Source organism: Lissotriton helveticus, chromosome 8 (assembly GCF_964261635.1).
Source record: "Lissotriton helveticus chromosome 8, aLisHel1.1, whole genome shotgun sequence".
Lineage (NCBI taxonomy): Eukaryota > Metazoa > Chordata > Amphibia > Caudata > Salamandridae > Lissotriton > Lissotriton helveticus.
The window spans coordinates 127468007-127493140 of NC_136069.1; positions in this window are offsets into that span (position 1 = coordinate 127468007).

The following is a 25134-nucleotide window of genomic DNA, read 5'->3' on the forward strand; positions in this document are numbered from 1 at the left end:
CCCAGGGGCCTCACTGACCACTGACCCCACCATCTCTACATCCTTGCACCAAATCCAATCAGCACACAACTTACCAGCATCCTCAATACCTCCAGCTCCACAACACACTTCCTGGACAGATGGAAACACTCAGACATCAGGCCTCTCTTAAAAAAAGCTTCCGCTGACCCCAACGATCTTGGACATTATTGTCTGTTTTCCCTGCTTCCCTATCTGGCCAAAACACTTGAGCTAGCCATCAACCAACAGCTCACCAAATTCCTGGAACAAAACCACCTACTGGACGCCTCACAATCAGGATTCCTTGCCACCTAAAAACACTGATACAGCACTGATTGTCACCACATACGGCAACAGAATTCTAGTTGACCAAAGAAAAACTATGGCTCTGATCCTCCTCGACCTATTCACAGTGTTCAACACCTTCTCCAACCACACCCTCATCAACAGACTCCACAACATAGGCACACAGAAAGACACTCTCAAGTGGATCACCTCCGTCCCTACAGGATGCACATAGAGCATTTGACTCCCTCCCACGAACTCCGCACACAAAGACATATGCGGCGTACCACAAGGATCATCCCTCAACCTCACCCTGTTCAACATCTACATGACCCCCCTCGCAGATGTTGTCTGATCCCATTGACTGAGCATAATCTCTGATGCAGATGACACTCAACTGATATTCTCGCTCACCAAGGACCCCTCCAATGCCAAAACCAATTTCTGCGATGCCATGACCAACGTAGAAAAATGGACGAGAGACAACTGCCTCCAACTCAACTCCGACAAAACTGAAGTACTCATCTTTGGGAAGAACACTTCACATGGGACCACAGCTGGTGGCCTGCAGAACTAGGACCTACACCCAGACCAACTGACCATGCATGCAGTCTTGGCATCATCCTCAGCAGCCAACTGACCACGAAATGACAAGTCAACAAAGTCACCTCCTCCTGCTTCCACACACTTTGCATGCTCCGAGGAATCTTCAGATGGATCCCAACCAACACCAGAAAGACCATCACACAGGCCCTCATTATTTATCAGTGGCATCGACTACGGCAGGGATCTCTAAACCATCATCTCCACCCATCTCCTCAGAAAACTCCAGACCATACAGAATTCAACAGCCATACTCATCCTGGACTTCTCCAAACGAACCCATATCACCTGCACCTGAGAGACCGCCACTGGCTCCCCCATCCAGAAGAGATACCTGTTGAAGATCCTCATACATGCCTACAAAACCCTCCACGACTGAGGACTTGCCTAAATCAACCATCGACCAAACTTCCACCAACCCTTCAAACATCTGCCCTCCTCTTCACTTGCCCTAGCACACACACACCGTCACAGCTGCAGTGGTGGTCGCTCTTTCTCCTACATCACTGCCAAGATCTGGAACGTCCTTCCCCTCCAACTCTTCACTGGCAGACTTCAGAAAGAGACGCAAGACCTTGCTCTTCGACAGAGACACAGCTCCCAGATGCCCCTAGAGGTGAAAGTGTTGTGTTCTACAAATGGTGATTGATCGATTGAAAATGCTTTCATCCACTCAGACTTTTTAAACTATGCATGATATTTTATTGCCTCTTTGGCTGGTTCTCAAATCACGTGTGCATGTGCTCCGCACATTACAGGTTACCACTGAGAAGATTATATTGGCCTGCATAGCTTCCTTCAAAAAGCTTTCACTGAGTAAATGAAATGTGCTGCCACCATTTTAAAATGTTAATGACTTTGTCAACCTTTATTTTTACCTATAATAAAACTTTACAAAAATATTTTATTTACTGCATGATAGTGCAAATTACGTTTTAAATTTGCTGACAAGATAACTTGCTGTCTGTTCTGAAAAAAGACTCATAGTGATATTTAAGCACAATAATTGATTTTAGAGTGAAAGAGATACGAGTGTGCAATAGATGAAACATGGGGGTGAGTTTGCTAATGTGTGTTTTTGTGTGTGTTTGAGTGTGTGAGTGTGAGTGTATGTGAGCATGCCAGGAAGTTTATACACTTGGACACCTTTGCCAAGGGCAGCAGACACTCTAGGGCCAGCCCTGCCTTTAGGGTGGTATTAGGCTTAGTAAATATTTAGGGGGTCATTATGATGTCGGGCAGAACGCCAACGGCCATCCGGCGGTGGTTATCCGCCTGACATCTTTTCCCGCCTGCCAGCAATTTACCCCACTATATTACAATGGCGGGGGATACAGCGGCGGATGGAAAGACCATCTGCCACTTTTCCACAGGCAGGCAATCATTACGATTGCCTGCCATGCGGACCTGGGCCATAATATGGTGGTGGTGCCTAGCAGGCACCGCCCGCAATATTATGATGTAGGGGGTTTAATGCCTTTCCATGGCGGCAATGCCGCAAAGGAAACACAAGCGGTCTTTCACTTTGGGGGCCGAAACGGGCCCCCGGAGTGTTGGGGGGGGGTGGGTGCACTTGTGGGGTACCCATGGTACCTCCTTCGATGTCATGCACAAGGTGGCAGGCACCGCACAGTGCCTGTCACGTTGTGCATGCCAATGCACAAGACGCAAATTTTACATTGCGGCGTTGGCAGCTTACAGCCCCACTGCCGCAATGTAAAAGATGCGGGATGCGACCCCCAGGGTGGCGGTCGCCTCCTAATTGGCCCCGCAGGACCACCACCCCTGGCGGTTGCTCCCGTTTTCTGTACAGTGGCGGGCGGACAAAGTCTGCCCGCCATCGTAATGGGGCCCTTAGTTTGTCCCGGTAGCAGGGAGATCTACGTCTGGAGGTGAGCTCTGTATCAGAACTGGAAGTATAAGCATTTCTGCTAATGTATCAATAATAAATAACATAATTCTGTACATCCTTTCACTGCAAAGCTACGGGATAGGGGCCATCAATGAACATAGCAACCTGGTACACCGCAAGCTTTTTCAAAAACCCAGCTAGAGCACTTTCTGCCGAGCCCCTAACCCCACCACTTTCTTACAGACTTTAACTCTTTAGTCTTGCTGGAATTTTATATTTTTTGCCATATTCCTGGTTGAGAACTCATGTAAGAACCCCAAGATGTCCTCCTGCTTCTTTTGCTGTATCTGCTAGGAGAGAATGTTCCCATGTAGCTCATTTGGCTTTGAAAGCAAGGGGAAAGAACCATTTCAAAACACAGCCATTTTTCATTGACAAGCCCTGGTTAAGATGTGAACTCTATCACCTCCATAAGTAAGGGGGAAGTTAGAAAAACTCATTCTTGGTAAATCTCTCTTCCTATTTCCTTTTATCATCCTTTCAGAGATCCTATTCCCTTTCCAGTGCTCATCACATTTCCTTGTTCGGGATTTAACAGTTTAATACCTTTGTCTTCCATTCCTCTTCTGAGGTAGTAGTATTTATGTGTGAAAAGTACTTCACAGCAAAGTTGGACCGTGCAAGCTTCAATTTTTAATGCTTGAATTGTCCGGTGGTACTTTCATGGGATGTCACGGGGCCAAAATGAGTAATGAATATGTGGGAGTACTGCCGGACCAGTGGCACATCATTTTTGTTTTTCCCCCCAGGGACTGGCTCCTCTGGGACCACATTGACACGTCCCAAGCGGTAAGGGTATCCCTACTGTGCCCTCATATATCATTCAGTACTGAGTCCCTGAGTCATAAAAGGGCAACCACAACGCTTCTGTTGAAGATGCAGCCAGTCAATCATATTGCTCAGTAGTCATGGGGTGGGCGGTAAACTCTGCTGTGCCGGCAGATTTCACAGAGTATTGTCCCATCTGCGCTCAGGCTGCAGGGCAGAGGTCCAGAAACACTTTGTGAACTGCTGATGAAAATCGAGCAATAGGATGAGTCCTGACGCAATTTCTCAACGCAAACGGTGAGTTCATATTGCTACCATTTGCGTTGAGAATGCAGCTGTTTGAGTAGAAACTGTAACCATGCATCAGAAAGAAGCAGCACCCTCTGGCACAGCGCATGATGCCGTTCACGCTGATTTTACAGCTCTAACAGTGCATCATGCCGAAATTCCAACGCAGAACATCGCCTAGTTTATATCTAACTCCACTGATTCCATGGAGTAAAACTCGGCGAGTTCTGCCCATCCAGTATGAGGAGGGTTGATGAGACAAAAAGCCCTCTTGGCCAATAATGAAGTTTCATGTTTGTATTTGTTGTATTACGGGGTCAGAGGGGGACTCCATGTGTACCAACAGTTCAGATATCACTTTTTTATAGCTTAATTTCTCCAAACCGGCTGAATAGATGTACACCAAATCTCGAAAAGCACCCTGAGTACAGATCACATTTGGTGTCAGTTTGATATATATTCAGGAGTGATGGTGTGGCAGCTATTACTGCTATCTGGGACATGGTCCTTATTAAAATGCAGCGAATGCCACTTTGTTGAGGTGCACATATAAAGTGTGATACAGTTTAATCACATTATAATTTGTTGGTGGTACGGTACTAATTTTAGGAATTGTGGTGTATTCTTTTTTTTTAAGTTCAAGTTTATTGAAACCAAAAACATAGTAGAAAATATAGAAGAATAATAGAATCAATCATGAGCGATATAAAGGCTACACAATAAAATGTAAGCAGGTATAATGAAACGGAATCAATAAACAGCTATAACTAAGTCCTGAGAGAGAAAAACAGGGGAGGGAGCAAGAAACAAAATAAAAGGGGGAAAAGGAGTATGATAATTCATAAAACATAACATTGTATGCAATTAATGAATATAAATAAAGGATATAAGATAGACAGCAAGTAATAAATAAACGAAAAACAATGTAAAATTGAAGTAAAAAGAAAAATAAGAAACATCATGGCGGTTTGTGAACATCATCAGATGGATTCTGGTGATTAGCAGTAACCTTATGAAGAGAGGGAGAAGTCTTAGAAAGGTAGGAAGTAAGAGGAATCCATAACATATCTCGCTTAACAGCTAAGGAAACGGGGGCAACATAATTTGTATCAAGTCTATGATGAAAGCAAATAGCATTCCACCAAGCTGAATAACTAACTTTAGTAGAATCCTTCCAGTTGGAGGTAATGAGATGAAATGCAATGGCTAAAAACAAGTCAAGCAACTTGTAGTGAGAAGGGGAGAGTGATAAGTCAGGTGATAAGGAACCCAAAATGACATTGGGAAGGGAGAAAGGGAGTGTAAAACCAAAAATCTTGGGTAAGCGGGACCAGACTAATTGCCAAAAGGGAGCAATATTGGGGCATTGAAACATCATGTGAAGTAGGTCTGCATGTTGACAGGAACAGGACCAACAATTAGGGGAAAGATCCTGGGAAAAAGTGGCCAACTTCTGTGGAGTAAAAAGTAAACGATGATATAAAAAGTAAAGAGTTTGGGTAGTATTAGCAGCTCTAGACGTTTTGTGTATTTTTAACCATAACTTATCCCATAAAGAGACAGGCCAGGATAATGACAAATCCCGTTCCCAGGCCAATTCAGTCTTTGATTTGGGTCGATGAGGCAGAGTCATAAGACATTTATAAAAATGTGAAGCGGGCGGAGAGGAAACCAAAAGTGGGCTAATGGTAGAGTAAGCGGAGGGTATATCAGAGGAGGAAGGAAGAGATTGAATGTATTGAAGAAGAGCAGGAAGTAATAGATCATATTGCTTTCTAAAGGAAGTAGGAAGAAGAAACCGAGTCTGCAAAAGAAAGAGGAACGTTATGTGACAGAAGTTGGGAGATCCAGGATAAACCCTTGGATTGCCAAGATTTCCAACAAAAGGAGCGATTCTTGATACGAAGCAACTTGTTGTGCCAGATGGATTGGTGAGATAAAGAGGTAAGAGAAGGATAAGAAGAGAGTAAAAGGGGTGATAAGAGGCAACGGGCGTGAGCAATGACAGGGGATTTCAAGATTGAAACGTTGGCGGAAAAAGCAAGAACCTCCAAAAAAGCAAACGGGAAAATGAGGGATTTCTCCAGGGACAGCCAAATTGGAGGATAAGTAGGAGTATCTGTGAAAAGCCAGCGAGAGGCTTGTTTAAGGTTGAAAGAATAATGGTATGCCTTAAAGTCTGGAAACTTAAGACCTCCATATTGTTTATCTTTTTTAAGGGAAGACAAAGCAATCCGAGGAGGCTTATTTTTCCAAAGAAATTTCATCAAGAGTGAATCTAGTTGTTTAAAATAATAACCGGGTATACGAACAGGAAGCATGGAAAGCGAATATAGGACGATAGGGGCTAACATCATTTTGATGGAATCCAAGCGACCCCACCATGAGAGAAAGAGGGGGTGCCATCTAGTAATAGAGTCGTTCAATTTTTTTGTAATATAATCAAAATTAGCTTTCAAGGTGTCAGATATGGAAGGGGAGAACCACAATCCTAAATATTTTACTTTAGTCGACTGCCAAGAGAAACCAGTGTGATCAAAGTAATGACGCATACATAGAATATTTAGAGGTAAAACTTCACACTTGTCCCGATTGAGACGATAACCTGAAACCCGCGAGAAGGCGTCAACTTGTAGCAAAAAGGCAGGAAGGGTGGACTCAGGATTAGAACAATAGAAAAGAATGTCCTCTGCATAAACAGATAATTTAACTTGATTGGGGCCAGGATTAAAACCAGTGATTTGGGCATCTAGACGTAGTTTAGAGCGAAAAGGTTCCAAAGCTACAATAAATAACAAGGGGGATAAGGGACAACCTTGCCTGACACCTCTAGAGAGGGAGAAATAATCAGAAATTTTTCCATTAGCAAAAATAGAAGCTCTAGGGCCGGAATACAAAAGGGAGATGAGTGAGATCAATTTAGGTGAAAAGCCAATCCAATTGAGGGCTCGAAACATAAAATCCCAACTAATCCTATCAAATGCCTTTTCGGCATCAAGTGTGATGGCTGCAAGAGGGTAAGAAAGGGAAGAAGCTTTACTAAGGATGTTAAAGAAAACTCTGGAATTATCAGAGGACAGACGTCCCTTCACAAAACCTGATTGCTCAGGACCCACAAGTTCAGGTAAGACGGGATCAATACGCAGGGCAAGTAATTTGGCGAAAATCTTGTAATCCGTATTAACAAGGGAAATGGGGCGGTAATTTTTACAAAAAGAAGGATCTTTGTTGTCTTTGGGGATGAGGCAGATCATAGCATCTTGAAAAGTACCTTAGGAAGAGCCGTTTGCAATAAATGAATTAAATAAAAACTAGCATGTGTGGAAGAAGAAGTTTCGAAAAATGAGAGTAGAACTCAATAGAGAAACCATCGGGATCAGGAGCTTTACCGCGTTTTAAAATTGATACTGCGTGGGATATTTCTTGAAGGGTTATATCCGCTTCAAGTGAAGCAAAATCAACATGGGAAGAAGGAGGAGAAGGGATGGAGTGGAAATAGGATGATAAATCAGAGGGAAGCGGAGAGGATTCAGGAGTGTGGATATCTTTATAAAAAGTGACAAATTCCTGCAAAATGTCATCATCCTTAAAGTGAGAAGTACCAGAAGAATCGATTATGGAAGAAATCCGAGTTCTATCCCGGCGCACTTTCAAATAATTAGCTAAAAGCTTACCCATTTTATTTTGGCCTCCATAATAACGAGCGCTACTCTTTAAAAGATAAGGTGCAGCAGCATCAGTAGACAATTTATTGAAGGTGACTTTAGCAGCAATGAGTTCTTTTAGAGAAGAATCTGAGAAGGAATGAAAATAGGCGTGTTCTAAATGTTTAATTCGGTTCAAAAGTTGGGAGGACTGTATTTCGAATCTCTTTTTCTTTTGGGAGACGTAATTAATGATGAAACCCCTAGCGGTTGCTTTAAAGGAGTCCCAAATTATGGTAGGAGAAGAGTCTGGGGTGGAGTTGATAGCAAAAAAGTCAGCAACAAAAGAACTGAATTGACCAGAGAAGTTGGGATCTGCAAGGAGGGAATTATTAAAACGCCATCTGCCAGAGGGAGGGGTGAAAGGGACTAGATCAAAATCAACAAAAACTGGGGCATGGTCAGAGAGAAGGATGGAGCCTATTTCTGAAGCAAGGGTGCATTGGGCTAAGGATTTACTAAGAAAAAGGTAATCAATGCGGGATTGTGTCTGATGAGGAGGGGCGAAGTAGCTGAATTCTTGAAGATCAGGATGGCAAAGTCTCCATATGTCAACTAAGGGTTTACGACGGGTGGTTGAGGTAAATTGATTATGCATTTTGGAGTGAACAAACTTAACAGGAGACTTTCTATCAAGAATGGGATCATGAATTTGATTACAATCTCCACCAAAAATGATATAATCATCGTCGAGGGAAACCAATTTATCAGAAATAAGGGGCCAAAAAGTGTGGTCAACAATTACTGGGGCATAAACATTAAAAATAACCAAAGGTACATTGTCAATTAATAATTTTATAAGCACCCAACGACCATCAGAGTCAGTTTCTTGCTGAATAACAGAAACAGTGAACTTTTTGTGAACTAATATAACCACTCCATTCCTTTTCCCTAAAGCTGGGGAAAAGAAAACATTACCAACCCAGAGTCTCATTAGTTTAGAGGATTCAACATCAGAAAGATGGGTTTCTTGTAACATAGCAATATCTGTCTTTAAATTAGACAGGTGAGATAACACTCTCTGTCTCTTAATAGGGTTATTTAATCCTTTAACATTCCACGAGGTAACTCTGAATGTAACAAGATAAAAATAGTACAATAATACATAAAGCATACAAATAACAGAACATCAATGAAACCAAACAATACAACGGGTAGAAGAGAATCAAGCAATAAAACAGAGAGGAAGAGAAAGAAAAAGAATATAGAGGGAGAGAAAGCAAGAAGAAAAGTGCAGGAAGAACAAGAAAAGAAAAATGGAAAGAGGAGGGTAAGACAAGATAAAACATTAAACAGGAAGGGCAAAGAAAAAAGTAAAAACTTACATAGACTGTAGATCAAACGGAGGGGGGGAGGGTAGGAGGCCATACGAGGGAATGACGCTTATCCGAACTCACAGAGGAGAAGCGAGGAGGGAAACAGCACCAACGAGCCACTAATGTACAATAGGAGAGGGAGGAAAAATGGGAAGACGACCTGTGAAAAGAAGAAAAACATGTTCATTATAGAAAGAGAACAGGTAGCCAGAAGAAATAGAACTAGAGAGTAAGGAAATGTAGAAGATAGAAAAAGGGGAAGGGAGATATAACCAAGAAGATGAAACTGCGAGAACAATAAAGAAACGTGGGAGAAGTAAGAGGTACATCGTAGAACAAGATGAAAGAAAAAACTCAGATGCAAATGGTAAGAATGCAGCAAAAGTTAAAACATATTATGGAGGAGCAGATGAAGATGCAGTATCCATGGATTCAGCACTGAAGGAGTAGAGAAAGCTCTTAAGTTTCAGCGGGTCTTCGTAAGAAGTAGTCTTATTATTGATGGTAACTCTAAAGAGACAAGGATGATAGAGGCCATATCTGGCACCGATGGAGCGTAACTGGGGTCTCAATGCCAAAAATTCTTTGCGACGATCTGCAGTTGATTTAGCATAATCCTGGACAAAAAATAGAGTGTTTCCGGACCAAGATATTTTCTTCAACGCCCTGGCGGCAGCTAGGACTTTCAAGAGGTCAGTATACTCAAGAAAATAAAGAATCACTCCTCTGGGCTTATTCATTGAAGGAGCAGATGGTTGATGCGGCAGAGAACCCAGTCGATGTGCTCTTTGAATGTTCAGCAGAGGGCTATCTGGAAGTTTCAAAAGTTTCGGCAAGAAGGACTTAAAGAAAGAAATTGGATCTGATCCCTCTGAATTTTCCACCAAGCCATAAATACGAAGGTTGTTGCGACGATTTCTATTTTCCAAATTTTCAATTTGTTTGTGCAAGCTGGAGACTTGAGAGCAAAGGGAATCCACTTTGGAGGAAGAAGCGTTTAAAGAGTCAACATTTTGTTCCAACGTTGTGACACGACTTTCTACAGATAACCATTTGTTAGAAAGTTCCTGAAGAGTAGTAGTAGTTTCTTCCACAAAGGGGCGCAGAGCCCTGATTTCCTCAAGGAGCAAGTCCATGGTGACTGAAGAGGTTGACATAGGAGGAGATGGCGGGTCCTTCTTTAGCCTCTTGGAGGAAGCTGTACCACCAAGAGTATTTGAAGCATTTGCCTGTGAGGAGGTCTGCTTAGGGGAAGCAGACGGAGGTGAGGAGGTATTTGACTCTTCCATGGATAAGCACTGATATCGTGAGCTTGTGTGAATCAGGAATTTATGGGCAGTGGCTTTAGCAAGAGGAACGTCCTTAAGCAATTTACCCTTAGGTGAGGTCCAATATAGGAGAGTAATAAGAAGCAGTGTTGCGCAGAAGATATAGGGTGAAAGCAGTGGTTCCAATCACGTCAGGAGACTGTGCAAGTATAGGCCAGTTTAAAGAGTCACATTCAGGTGAGATAGGCACAGATGACGTGAAGATAGAGGCATAGAGATTATCAGTATCCAGAAATAACCAAGCCTGTCAGCAGAGTAAGGGCCTTTAGATAGAAACAAGGAAAGCACATAATCCTGTGAGAAACGATGAAAGCAGCAATAAAGGCTTTATCTTGGACCAGCAAACAGTTTCTCTCAAAAATGACAGCAAAAGAAACATGAAAAACCATTTGCAAGCATTATAAAAAAAAATTTAAAAAAATGAACGCAATATATGCGTGTGGATACGAGCAGAAGAAAGCTGGTCATGAGGAGAATGAGAAACAGCGTCTCAAAATGGCGGCCATGGGCTGGGACCACAGTAGAAAACACCCTCAGAGGACGAGCATGCCAAGTAAAAGGGGGAGCCTCAGAGGAGTAATTGGTAATGCATCAGAGAAAACGTTGAGGCTGTCCGGGGGAGAAAGCCAAACGGAGCTTAGAGAAAGGTAATTGCGCCGATATGAGGAGAAGCGCGAAGAGCGCCGTTCCGAGTATCACAAGATGGCGGCGGAATAAAGTCCGGAGCCGCGCTGTGTGAGTAACTCGAAAACGAGCAAATACTTTTAGCTACCAAGGCTGGGAGAACATTCCCTGCAAGTTCCAACAGGTGTTCCTCCAATTTGGGCTCAGCTGATGAGGCGAGAAGGCATCGTCAGTCCGTCTCCGCTCCCGCTGTCACTGGAGAGCTACGGACGAGCTGCCATCCACGTCGGGCGCAAGCCATGCCCCCCTCATTGTGGTGTATTCTAAGGTGATTTTACCCTGTGTAAAATATTGATACTCTGCTTGGATTCGATGAACCATGTTTGATAGCAAACTAATTATCTCATAGAGATGATGGAAGGTGCTCCAGAAGCTGAAATGAGAACATACTTTCTGTAAATTCACACTATTTTCCTCAGCCATGTGAGAACAAAAGTCTGACATTCTGAGTGAAATATCTACTTCCAACAGTAAGCAGCAGCCTGGTAGATCATTCTCACCTTGGTGTCTTTGATTTTGGACTACACAGTAGGAACGGATTCTCCCCCACAGCCGTACAGAGCCCTCAAACGTTTGGGCCCAACATTAATCGGAATAGACTGGTTCTGGACCTCCCATAAAGTGCACATCCTTACTCATTTTATAATGTTCATATGTGGAAGCATGTACCATTACTGTAAGTGTGGTTGTCTGCTGCACTCAAAAAGGCGAACCAAGCGGTAGGCTGGTGTGTGCACCCTTAGATTCACCAGCTTCCACCCTGGGGGGCACTGTTGAAAGAACTCCAGACTGCCATGTTGTGCTTGAGGTTCTGTGCAATCAATATGAAAGGAATAACTTTGGCAAGCCTCTCTGCGGGGAGCTGTTTAATTGGCCTTGGGAACTCTTCAGGACTAACACGAGGGGTTTGAATAACTGTTACTTCAGTGCAGAAAAGTGATCGATTCACAAGTCAGGGCACAGAATGTATTATTGCTTTTAAGTCCGTGAGTAAAATGGCATCTGATATGTGCTTCGAGCCAACAGTGGCATTCTCTTTAGTCCATGAAGGAGAAAAGGCACAAATACATATCGCATCGTTTTCAAAAAGTTATTTCGATTAAAATAGGGGGCTAGCATTGTTTTAAGTAGAAACGAAGTAAAACCAACACATCATATACTAATGCCAACCCGCACTATGCACAATGGTGCATGTATGACTTTCAATAAGGTAAAATGAGCACACATTTCAGACTAGCAAACGAAGTACAGCATCCGCATTTGCTGCACTGCATTGCACGAGGGGGGAAATCGCACGAGAAGCTAAACAGGTTGCAGAGATTTGAGGAGCTCAGAGGATGCTTGCTGCCTTTTGTAGGGTCACGTAAGTTGAAGAAAAGGGTACGTTTCCTTGCACTTTTCCTCACGCTGTCATATCTGAACAATGTTTCAGGCTATGGCAGAATCACATAAGTAGAAGGGTAAGCTTGTTCACTGATTTAGCTGGCTGCGTGAAGGAAAAAGTCTGCTATTGTATCATGAGCTGCGGAAGCAAGGACGGACTCATACGTTCGACATCGAGGGCCTCGTTTACAAAAAAATCATGTTTCTCAAATATATACTTAAAAGCCTTCAGCTCTTATTCTGATTCCTTTCCTAATCAATCTTACATTTATTGGGTACAAAAATATTATTTTTCATGTATAATTGTATCTCACGCTACAAAGTATGTACTACCTTGAGATATACATTTTATTCCAAAAGGCTATGTATTAAGCTACACTTGATAGCTGGCTCTCGGTTTACTAGTAGCATCCTCATCATAGCAGTGGGAAAAGGGACATGATTTTTTTCTGATTTTAAATTGTATTAGTGATGGAGCGTGCTGTGCTCATTGACCTTCACATTATAAAACACATAATACCAAAGTGCATTTACGCTGAGGATTCTATGTCTCTTGATCGTTCCATTATACAACATATTTATTTGATATTGGGTGATATGGCCTATTTTTCATTGTTGTACACAATTTAAGAGGTTCTTACCTGATGCCGCATTATTTCAGCCCTGTATCTGAAGATATTGTTTGGTGAGAATGTATGAGGGAGCATTTCAAAAGAATTTGAAAAACTTATGTTTGTGTACGAAGTATTTCATGTATATTTATTTATTTATTTATTTATTTATTTTGAAAGTTTTATATAGCGCGAACAAGATCTTTGCAGATATCAGAGCGCTTTACATAGAAAGGGGGAACATGAGGGAGCATAGTCAAACAGGTACGTCAGTAATGCTAATAGTACAAATATGTGGGAGCATAGAAAATCACGTAAGTCGATAATACAAGTAAAACAAATAAGCACAAATAAGCAAAGGGGTCGAACAAGTAGTACATGTCGGTGCAGAGTCCTAAAAGAGTCCAAAATAATAGTTCAAGTGTATTTAGCCATGAGGATAGCTTTTACTTCTTTCTTAAACAGTGTAGTGGAGGAGATGAGCCTCGTTTCAGGAGGGAGTGAGTTCCAGATCCTGGGTGCCATTCCTGAGAAGGAGCGTTTATACGTTTTTTCCTTCTGAATCTTCGAGGCTTCAGCAGAAGATTGTTTGTGCCTCTGGTGTTTCTAGAGCCGCCAGAAATTGTCAGCTTCTGAGTGAGATAGCCGGGTGAACTCAGGTGGACAGCCTTGTGTGTCATGCAGGCGATTTTCAGATGTATTCTGGCTTCAAAAGGAAGCCAGTTCAGGTATTTCAAGTCAGGGGAGATATGAGAGTGTTTTTTTGACCCAGTGATGAGTCTCGCTGCAGCGTTTAGAGAAGCTCTTAGGGGTGCGGTAGTAGTTAGGGGGAGTCCGCAGAGGGCGATGCTGCCATATTCTATTCGAGGGATGACTAGTGCTTGTACTGCAGTTTGGAAGTCTTTGGCAGGGAGGAAGGGTTTAAGTTTCCTCAGGGTATTGATTTGGTAGTTCGCTCCCTTAGTTGCCTTGCTGATATGTTGCTGCATGTTGAGATTGATGTCCAGTGTTATGCCTAAAGATTTTGCTGAGTCCACGATGGTGGGTTGGACATTGAGTGCAGTTAGGTGTTTAAGCCAAATTTGAGTGGTAGAGATCTTCGCGGGAGGTGAGATAAGAAGGAACTCTGTTTTCAGAGCATTGAGTTTGAGATTATCGGCAAGCCAGGATTGGGTGTTTCTGATCGTTGAGTTCAGGAGCAAAATGTCTTTGGGGGATTGTAATTTGAGATATAGTTGGGTATCATCGGCGTACATGTGAAAGTGTACATTGGATGCTTGTAACAAGGTGGTGAGAGGTTCCATAACTAGGTTGAACAAAGTTGGGGATAGGGAGGAACCTTGGGGGGCGCCTAACGAAACAGGTATTGGCGTGGAATCAGGTTGTTGCTCTTGAATTTCTGCGACCTGTTGTGTAGAAAGGAAGTGAACCACTTGAGAACAGTCCCAGATAGACCCATTCTTGTGTTTAATAGTTCGAGTAAATTCTCATGTTTAACGGTGTCGAATGCTGAAGAGAGATCAAGAAGGATGAGGAGGCAGGTATCGTTTTGATCTAGGATTTGAAGGGCGTCGTCAATTATGTGGGTCATAGCAGTTTCTGTACTGTGTCCTGCTCGAAAGCCTGATTGATGAGGGTTGAGGAGATCAAACTGATCAATGTGTTTAGTCAGTTGTAGTTGTGCGCATTTTTCCAACAATTTGGCGAGAGTGGGGATATTGGTAATGGGACGGTAGTTGTTTAAATCAGAGGGGTCGGCTGTAGGTTTCTTTAGTAAAGGTGTGACTTGTCCAACTTTGAGGGAGTCAGGGATGGTTCCTTGTTGAAGTGAGCTGTCGATAATTTTAGTCCAGAGTGGGAGGAGCAAAGGGGTAAAGTCTTTTACAGCGTTAGCAGGAAGGGGGTCCGTGAGGTGATTGGATGGTTTCAAGGTGCTGAGCAGTTTGCCAATTTCTTCTTCAGAGTAGGTGACAAAGGATGACCATGTAGCATTGTTTTTTGGTTCAGTGGGTGCTATGCAGTGAGGTTTGGAGTAGAGGCTTGCGTCAATGAGGAGATCGCTCTTTATGTTGTCAGTTTTTTGGATAAAGAAAGCGGAGAAGTCTTCACAGGAGGGAGCCTCGCGCATAGTGCTGAGTGGCTGGGGTTGTTCCTTGGATTGTGTTCTGATTAACTCAAACAGTTTTCTCGGACGGTTTTTTGCTTGGTCAAGCTGGAGGCTGAAGAAATCTGTTTTTGAGCGTTTAATTTTCCTGAAGTAGGCGTTTCTCTTTTTCTTCAGTGTTTTTAGGTGCGCTCTGCCATTCGCATGGCTCGTCTATGCTCATTGAGACTCCCGTCGTACCATGGATTGGAGATTTTAGTGAAGACTCTTTTTAGTTGCATAGGTGCAGCCTCATTAATTATTGAGGTCATCGCGTTGAGATAGTGGTCAGTCAAGGATTGAACGTCCATAGTGCCGGTAGGGGGAAGTAGGAGATTGCAGCTGTTAGGGGGTAAAGAGTTTGGGTTGAGTTTTTTCAGGTCTCTTTTCCAGATTTTGGGCTTGGAGGATTGAGCCGGGTTAAATTTGACTTTTTCATTGATGAAGAATGTGACAATATGATGATCTGACCAGTCACAGGGTTGGATAGATTCGAGTTGGATAGAGTCTTCTTTGGAGATGATAAGGTCGAGGAAAGAGCCTTTCTCGTGGGTCGGGCTGTTGCATATTTGGGTGAGGTCAAGGGCATTGAGGAAATTTTTAAGACTATTTACCACCGCGTCATTGGGATCGTTCCAGTGGAGGTTGAAGTCACCAAGGTATATTTGGGTGAGCTGCCGTCCGGAATTGGTTGAGATCATATCCATGATTTGTTGGGAGAAGGTGGGGTTGTTCCCGGGTGGGTGGTAAATGCCGTGAAGAGAGCATATCGGTTTGCCCTCACTGATAATATCGAGGCAGATGTATTCACAGGAAGTTGGGGAGGGTAGGGAGGGGGAGGTGACTTTCAGAACAGAGAGGTTGTTCCTGTAAATGCATGCGATTCCACCACCTATTTTGCCGGACCTGTCAAGTCTAATGATGTGGTAGTTTGGAGGAACCAGAATGTCCATTATAGGTGTAGAAGATTCGGTTAGCCAGGTTTCAGTCATGATGATTAGGTCAAGGTCCAGTTAGATGAGATCAGCAATGGCGGAGGAGTGTCTAGAGGCCGATCTGCAGTTGAGGAGAGTGCATTTGAGACGGGGTGTGTCGAGGGAGGTAGAGGGTTCTAGAGAGGGGGACTTTTCTAAGGTTATTAGGGATGGAGAATCTGTTGTTTATTGTGGGGGGTCTAAGGGGGATTTGAGTGTACCGTGGGAATGGCGAGGTGTGTGGTGGACGTGTGGTATAGGGGAGCTGGGTCGTAGGAGCGGAGGAGGGTGAGAGTGTCGAGGTCCGAAAGAGGGTTGCGTGGGCGACAGGGGCGGTTGTTGCGATTGCGAACAGGGATTGAAGTCCGGTTTGTGGAGAGTTGAATGTGGGAATCATCCGGAAGGGTGGGGGACCTGTTGGGAGGGGAGGTGGTGGTGGGTGAGGAGTGTTTATTGTGATTGAAGTAGGTCTGCATGTTGACAGGAACAGGACCAACAATTAGGGGAAAGATCCTGGGAAAAAGTGGCCAACTTCTGTGGAGTAAAAAGTAAACGATGATATAAAAAGTAAAGAGTTTGGGTAGTATTAGCAGCTCTAGACGTTTTGTGTATTTTTAACCATAACTTATCCCATAAAGAGACAGGCCAGGATAATGACAAATCCCGTTCCCAGGCCAATTCAGTCTTTGATTTGGGTCGATGAGGCAGAGTCATAAGACATTTATAAAAATGTGAAGCGGGCGGAGAGGAAACCAAAAGTGGGCTAATGGTAGAGTAAGCGGAGGGTATATCAGAGGAGGAAGGAAGAGATTGAATGTATTGAAGAAGAGCAGGAAGTAATAGATCATATTGCTTTCTAAAGGAAGTAGGAAGAAGAAACCGAGTCTGCAAAAGAAAGAGGAACGTTATGTGACAGAAGTTGGGAGATCCAGGATAAACCCTTGGATTGCCAAGATTTCCAACAAAAGGAGCGATTCTTGATACGAAGCAACTTGTTGTGCCAGATGGATTGGTGAGATAAAGAGGTAAGAGAAGGATAAGAAGAGAGTAAAAGGGGTGATAAGAGGCAACGGGCGTGAGCAATGACAGGGGATTTCAAGATTGAAACGTTGGCGGTAAAAGCAAGAACCTCCAAAAAAGCAAACGGGAAAATGAGGGATTTCTCCAGGGACAGCCAAATTGGAGGATAAGTAGGAGTATCTGTGGAAAGCCAGCGAGAGGCTTGTTTAAGGTTGAAAGAATAATGGTATGCCTTAAAGTCTGGAAACTTAAGACCTCCATATTGTTTATCTTTTTTAAGGGAAGACAAAGCAATCCGAGGAGGCTTATTTTTCCAAAGAAATTTCATCAAGAGTGAATCTAGTTGTTTAAAATAATAACCGGGTATACGAACAGGAAGCATGGAAAGCGAATATAGGACGATAGGGGCTAACATCATTTTGATGGAATCCAAGCAACCCCACCATGAGAGAAAGAGGGGGTGCCATCTAGTAATAGAGTCGTTCAATTTTTTTGTAATATAATCAAAATTAGCTTTCAAGGTGTCAGATATGGAAGGGGAGAACCACAATCCTAAATATTTTACTTTAGTCGACTGCCAAGAGAAACCAGTGTGATCAAAGTAATGACGCATACATAGAATATTTAGAGGTAAAACTTCACACTTGTCCCGATTGAGACGATAACCTGAAACCCGCGAGAAGGCGTCAACTTGTAGCAAAAAGGCAGGAAGGGTGGACTCAGGATTAGAACAATAGAAAAGAATGTCCTCTGCATAAACAGATAATTTAACTTGATTGGGGCCAGGATTAAAACCAGTGATTTGGGCATCTAGACGTAGTTTAGAGCGAAAAGGTTCCAAAGCTACAATAAATAACAAGGGGGATAAGGGACAACCTTGCCTGACACCTCTAGAGAGGGAGAAATAATCAGAAATTTTTCCATTAGCAAAAATAGAAGCTCTAGGGCCGGAATACAAAAGGGAGATGAGTGAGATCAATTTAGGTGAAAAGCCAATCCAATTGAGGGCTCGAAACATAAAATCCCAACTAATCCTATCAAATGCCTTTTCGGCATCAAGTGTGATGGCTGCAAGAGGGTAAGAAAGGGAAGAAGCTTTACTAAGGATGTTAAAGAAAACTCTGGAATTATCAGAGGACAGACGTCCCTTCACAAAACCTGATTGCTCAGGACCCACAAGTTCAGGTAAGACGGGATCAATACGCAGGGCAAGTAATTTGGCGAAAATCTTGTAATCCGTATTAACAAGGGAAATGGGGCGGTAATTTTTACAAAAAGAAGGATCTTTGTTGTCTTTGGGGATGAGGCAGATCATAGCATCTTGAAAAGTACCTTAGGAAGAGCCGTTTGCAATAAATGAATTAAATAAAAACTAGCATGTGTGGAAGAAGAAGTTTCGAAAAATGAGAGTAGAACTCAATAGAGAAACCATCGGGATCAGGAGCTTTACCGCGTTTTAAAATTGATACTGCGTGGGATATTTCTTGAAGGGTTATATCCGCTTCAAGTGAAGCAAAATCAACATGGGAAGAAGGAGGAGAAGGGATGGAGTGGAAATAGGATGATAAATCAGAGGGAAGCGGAGAGGATTCAGGAGTGTAGATATCTTTATAAAAAGTGACAAATTCCTGCAAAATGTCATCATCCTTAAAGTGAGAAGTACCAAAAGAATCGATTATGGAAGAAATCCGAGTTCTATCCCGGCGCACTTTCAAATAATTAGCTAAAAGCTTACCCATTTTATTTTGGCCTCCATAATAACGAGCGCTACTCTTTAAAAGATAAGGTGCAGCAGCATCAGTAGACAATTTATTGAAGGTGACTTTAGCAGCAATGAGTTCTTTTAGAGAAGAATCTGAGAAGGAATGAAAATAGGCGTGTTCTAAATGTTTAATTCGGTTCAAAAGTTGGGAGGACTGTATTTCGAATCTCTTTTTCTTTTGGGAGACGTAATTAATGATGAAACCCCTAGCGGTTGCTTTAAAGGAGTCCCAAATTATGGTAGGAGAAGAGTCTGGGGTGGAGTTGATAGCAAAAAAGTCAGCAACAAAAGAACTGAATTGACCAGAGAAGTTGGGATCTGCAAGGAGGGAATTATTAAAACGCCATCTGCCAGAGGGAGGGGTGAAAGGGACTAGATCAAAATCAACAAAAACTGGGGCATGGTCAGAGAGAAGGATGGAGCCTATTTCTGAAGCAAGGGTGCATTGGGCTAAGGATTTACTAAGAAAAAGGTAATCAATGCGGGATTGTGTCTGATGAGGAGGGGCGAAGTAGCTGAATTCTTGAAGATCAGGATGGCAAAGTCTCCATATGTCAACTAAGGGTTTACGACGGGTGGTTGAGGTAAATTGATTATGCATTTTGGAGTGAACAAACTTAACAGGAGACTTTCTATCAAGAATGGGATCATGAATTTGATTACAATCTCCACCAAAAATGATATAATCATCGTCGAGGGAAACCAATTTATCAGAAATAAGGGGCCAAAAAGTGTGGTCAACAATTACTGGGGCATAAACATTAAAAATAACCAAAGGTACATTGTCAATTAATAATTTTATAAGCACCCAACGACCATCAGAGTCAGTTTCTTGCTGAATAACAGAAACAGTGAACTTTTTGTGAACTAATATAACCACTCCATTCCTTTTCCCTAAAGCTGGGGAAAAGAAAACATTACCAACCCAGAGTCTCATTAGTTTAGAGGATTCAACATCAGAAAGATGGGTTTCTTGTAACATAGCAATATCTGTCTTTAAATTAGACAGGTGAGATAACACTCGCTGTCTCTTAATAGGGTTATTTAATCCTTTAACATTCCACGAGGTAACTCTGAATGTAACAAGATAAAAATAGTACAATAATACATAAAGCATACAAATAACAGAACATCAATGAAACCAAACAATAGAACGGGTAGAAGAGAATCAAGCAATAAAACAGAGAGGAAGAGAAAGAAAAAGAATATAGAGGGAGAGAAAGCAAGAAGAAAAGTGCAGGAAGAACAAGAAAAGAAAAATGGAAAGAGGAGGGTAAGACAAGATAAAACATTAAACAGGAAGGGCAAAGAAAAAAGTAAAAACTTACATAGACTGTAGATCAAACGGAGGGGGGGAGGGTAGGAGGCCATACGAGGGAATGACGCTTATCCGAACTCACAGAGGAGAAGCGAGGAGGGAAACAGCACCAACGAGCCACTAATGTACAATAGGAGAGGGAGGAAAAATGGGAAGACGACCTGTGAAAAGAAGAAAAACATGTTAATTATAGAAAGAGAACAGGTAGCCAGAAGAAATAGAACTAGAGAGTAAGGAAATGTAGAAGATAGAAAAAGGGGAAGGGAGATATAACCAAGAAGATGAAACTGCGAGAACAATAAAGAAACGTGGGAGAAGTAAGAGGTACATCGTAGAACAAGATGAAAGAAAAAACACAGATGCAAATGGTAAGAATGCAGCAAAAGTTAAAACATATTATGGAGAGCAGATGAAGATGCAGTATCCATGGATTCAGCACTGAAGGAGTAGAGAAAGCTCTTAAGTTTCAGCGGGTCTTCGTAAGAAGTAGTCTTATTATTGATGGTAACTCTAAAGAGACAAGGATGATAGAGGCCATATCTGGCACCGATGGAGCGTAACTGGGGTCTCAATGCCAAAAATTCTTTGCGACGATCTGCAGTTGATTTAGCATAATCCTCGACAAAAAATAGAGTGTTTCCGGACCAAGATATTTTCTTCAACGCCCTGGCGGCAGCTAGGACTTTCAAGAGGTCAGTATACTCAGGAAAATAAAGAATCACTCCTCTGGGCTTATTCATTGAAGGAGCAGATGGTTGATGCGGCAGAGAACCCAGTCGATGTGCTCTTTGAATGTTCAGCAGAGGGCTATCTGGAAGTTTCAAAAGTTTCGGCAAGAAGGACTTAAAGAAAGAAATTGGATCTGATCCCTCTGAATTTTCCACCAAGCCATAAATACGAAGGTTGTTGCGACGATTTCTATTTTCCAAATTTTCAATTTGTTTGTGCAAGCTGGAGACTTGAGAGCAAAGGGAATCCACTTTGGAGGAAGAAGCGTTTAAAGAGTCAACATTTTGTTCCAACGTTGTGACACGACTTTCTACAGATAACCATTTGTTAGAAAGTTCCTGAAGAGTAGTAGTAGTTTCTTCCACAAAGGGGCGCAGAGCCCTGATTTCCTCAAGGAGCAAGTCCATGGTGACTGAAGAGGTTGACATAGGAGGAGATGGCGGGTCCTTCTTTAGCCTCTTGGAGGAAGCTGTACCACCAAGAGTATTTGAAGCATTTGCCTGTGAGGAGGTCTGCTTAGGGGAAGCAGACGGAGGTGAGGAGGTATTTGACTCTTCCATGGATAAGCACTGATATCGTGAGCTTGTGTGAATCAGGAATTTATGGGCAGTGGCTTTAGCAAGAGGAACGTCCTTAAGCAATTTACCCATAGGTGAGGTCCAATATAGGAGAGTAATAAGAAGCAGTGTTGCGCAGAAGATATAGGGTGAAAGCAGTGGTTCCAATCACGTCAGGAGACTGTGCAAGTATAGGCCAGTTTAAAGAGTCACATTCAGGTGAGATAGGCACAGACGACGTGAAGATAGAGGCATAGAGATTATCAGTATCCAGAAATAACCAAGCCTGTCAGCAGAGTAAGGGCCTTTAGATAGAAACAAGGAAAGCACATAATCCTGTGAGAAACGATGAAAGCAGCAATAAAGGCTTTATCTTGGACCAGCAAACAGTTTCTCTCAAAAATGACAGCAAAAGAAACATGAAAAACCATTTGCAAGCATTATAAAAAAAAATTTTAAAAAATGAACGCAATATATGCGTGTGGATACGAGCAGAAGAAAGCTGGTCATGAGGAGAATGAGAAACAGCGTCTCAAAATGGCGGCCATGGGCTGGGAACACAGTAGAAAACACCCTCAGAGGACGAGCATGCCAAGTAAAAGGAGGAGCCTCAGAGGAGTAATTGGTAATGCATCAGAGAAAACGTTGGGCTGTCCGGGGGAGAAAGCCAAACGGAGCTTAGAGAAAGGTAATTGCGCCGATATGAGGAGAAGCGCGAAGAGCGCCGTTCCGAGTATCACAAGATGGCGGTGGAATAAAGTCCGGAGCCGCGCTGTGTGAGTAACTCGAAAACGAGCAAATACTTTTAGCTACCAAGGCTGGGAGAACATTCCCTGCAAGTTCCAACAGGTGTTCCTCCAATTTGGGCTCAGCTGATGAGGCGAGAAGGCATCGTCAGTCCGTCTCCGCTCCCGCTGTCACTGGAGAGCTACGGACGAGCTGCCATCCATGTCGGGCGCAAGCCATGCCCCCCTCATTGTGGTGTATTCTAAGGTGATTTTACCCTGTGTAAAATATTGATACTCTGCTTGGATTCGATGAACCATGTTTGATAGCAAACTAATTATCTCATAGAGATGATGGAAGGTGCTCCAGAAGCTGAAATGAGAACATACTTTCTGTAAATTCACACTATTTTCCTCAGCCATGTGAGAACAAAAGTCTGACATTCTGAGTGAAATATCTACTTCCAACAGTAAGCAGCAGCCTGGTAGATCATTCTCACCTTGGTGTCTTTGATTTTGGACTACACAGTAGGAACGGATTCTCCCCCACAGCCGTACAGAGCCCTCAAACGTTTGGGCCCAACATTAATCGGAATAGACTGGTTCTGGACCTCCCATAAAGTGCACATCCTTACTCATTTTATAATGTTCATATGTGGAAGCATGTCCCATTACTGTAAGTGTGGTTGTCTGCTGCACTCAAAAAGGCGAACCAAGCGGTAGGCTGGTGTGTGCACCCTTAGATTCACCAGCTTCCACCCTGGGGGGCACTGTTGAAAGAACTCCAGACTGCCATGTTGTGCTTGAGGTTCTGTGCAATCAATATCAAAGGAATAACTTTGGCAAGCCTCTCTGCGGGAAGCTGTTTAATTGGCCTTGGGAACTCTTCAGGACTAACACGAGGGGTTTGAATAACTGTTACTTCAGTGCAGAAAAGTGATCGATTCACAAGTCAGGGCACAGAATGTATTATTGCTTTTAAGTCCGTGAGTAAAATGGCATCTGATATGTGCTTCGAGCCAACAGTGGCATTCTCTTTAGTCCATGAAGGAGAAAAGGCACAAATACATATCGCATCGTTTTCAAAAAGTTATTTCGATTAAAATAGGGGGCTAGCATTGTTTTAAGTAGAAACGAAGTAAAACCAACACATCATATACTAATGCCAACCCGCACTATGCACAATGGTGCATGTATGACTTTCAATAAGGTAAAATGAGCACACATTTCAGACTAGCAAACGAAGTACAGCATCCGCATTTGCTGCACTGCATTGCACGAGGGGGGAAATCGCACGAGAAGCTAAACAGGTTGCAGAGATTTGAGGAGCTCAGAGGATGCTTGCTGCCTTTTGTAGGGTCACGTAAGTTGAAGAAAAGGGTACGTTTCCTTGCACTTTTCCTCACGCTGTCATATCTGAACAATGTTTCAGGCTATGGCAGAATCACATAAGTAGAAGGGTAAGCTTGTTCACTGATTTAGCTGGCTGCGTGAAGGAAAAAGTCTGCTATTGTATCATGAGCTGCGGAAGCAAGGACGGACTCAAACGTTCGACATCGAGGGCCTCGTTTACAAAAAAATCATGTTTCTCAAATATATACTTAAAAGCCTTCAGCTCTTATTCTGATTCCTTTCCTAATCAATCTTACATTTATTGGGTACAAAAATATTATTTTTCATGTATAATTGTATCTCACGCTACAAAGTATGTACTACCTTGAGATATACATTTTATTCCAAAAGGCTATGTATTAAGCTACACTTGATAGCTGGCTCTCGGTTTACTAGTAGCATCCTCATCATAGCAGTGGGAAAAGGGACATGATTTTTTTCTGATTTTAAATTGTATTAGTGATGGAGCGTGCTGTGCTCATTGACCTTCACATTATAAAACACATAATACCAAAGTGCATTTACGCTGAGGATTCTATGTCTCTTGATCGTTCCATTATACAACATATTTATTTGATATTGGGTGATATGGCCTATTTTTCATTGTTGTACACAATTTAAGAGGTTCTTACCTGATGCCGCATTATTTCAGCCCTGTATCTGAAGATATTGTTTGGTGAGAATGTATGAGGGAGCATTTCAAAAGAATTTGAAAAACTTATGTTTGTGTACGAAGTATTTCATGTATATTTATTTATTTATTTATTTATTTATTTATTTTGAAAGTTTTATATAGCGCGAACAAGATCTTTGCAGATATCAGAGCGCTTTACATAGAAAGGGGGAACATGAGGGAGCATAGTCAAACAGGTACGTCAGTAATGCTAATAGTACAAATATGTGGGAGCATAGAAAATCACGTAAGTCGATAATACAAGTAAAACAAATAAGCACAAATAAGCAAAGGGGTCGAACAAGTAGTACATGTCGGTGCAGAGTCTTAAAAGAGTCCAAAATAATAGTTCAAGTGTATTTAGCCATGAGGATAGCTTTTACTTCTTTCTTAAACAGTGTAGTGGAGGAGATGAGCCTCGTTTCAGGAGGGAGTGAGTTCCAGATCCTGGGTGCCATTCCTGAGAAGGAGCGTTTATACGTTTTTTCCTTCTGAATCTTCGAGGCTTCAGCAGAAGATTGTTTGTGCCTCTGGTGTTTCTAGAGCCGCCAGAAATTGTCAGCTTCTGAGTGAGATAGCCGGGTGAACTCAGGTGGACAGCCTTGTGTGTCATGCAGGCGATTTTCAGATGTATTCTGGCTTCAAAAGGAAGCCAGTTCAGGTATTTCAAGTCAGGGGAGATATGAGAGTGTTTTTTTGACCCAGTGATGAGTCTCGCTGCAGCGTTTAGAGAAGCTCTTAGGGGTGCGGTAGTAGTTAGGGGGAGTCCGCAGAGGGCGATGCTGCCATATTCTATTCGAGGGATGACTAGTGCTTGTACTGCAGTTTGGAAGTCTTTGGCAGGGAGGAAGGGTTTAAGTTTCCTCAGGGTATTGATTTGGTAGTTCGCTCCCTTAGTTGCCTTGCTGATATGTTGCTGCATGTTGAGATTGGTGTCCAGTGTTATGCCTAAAGATTTT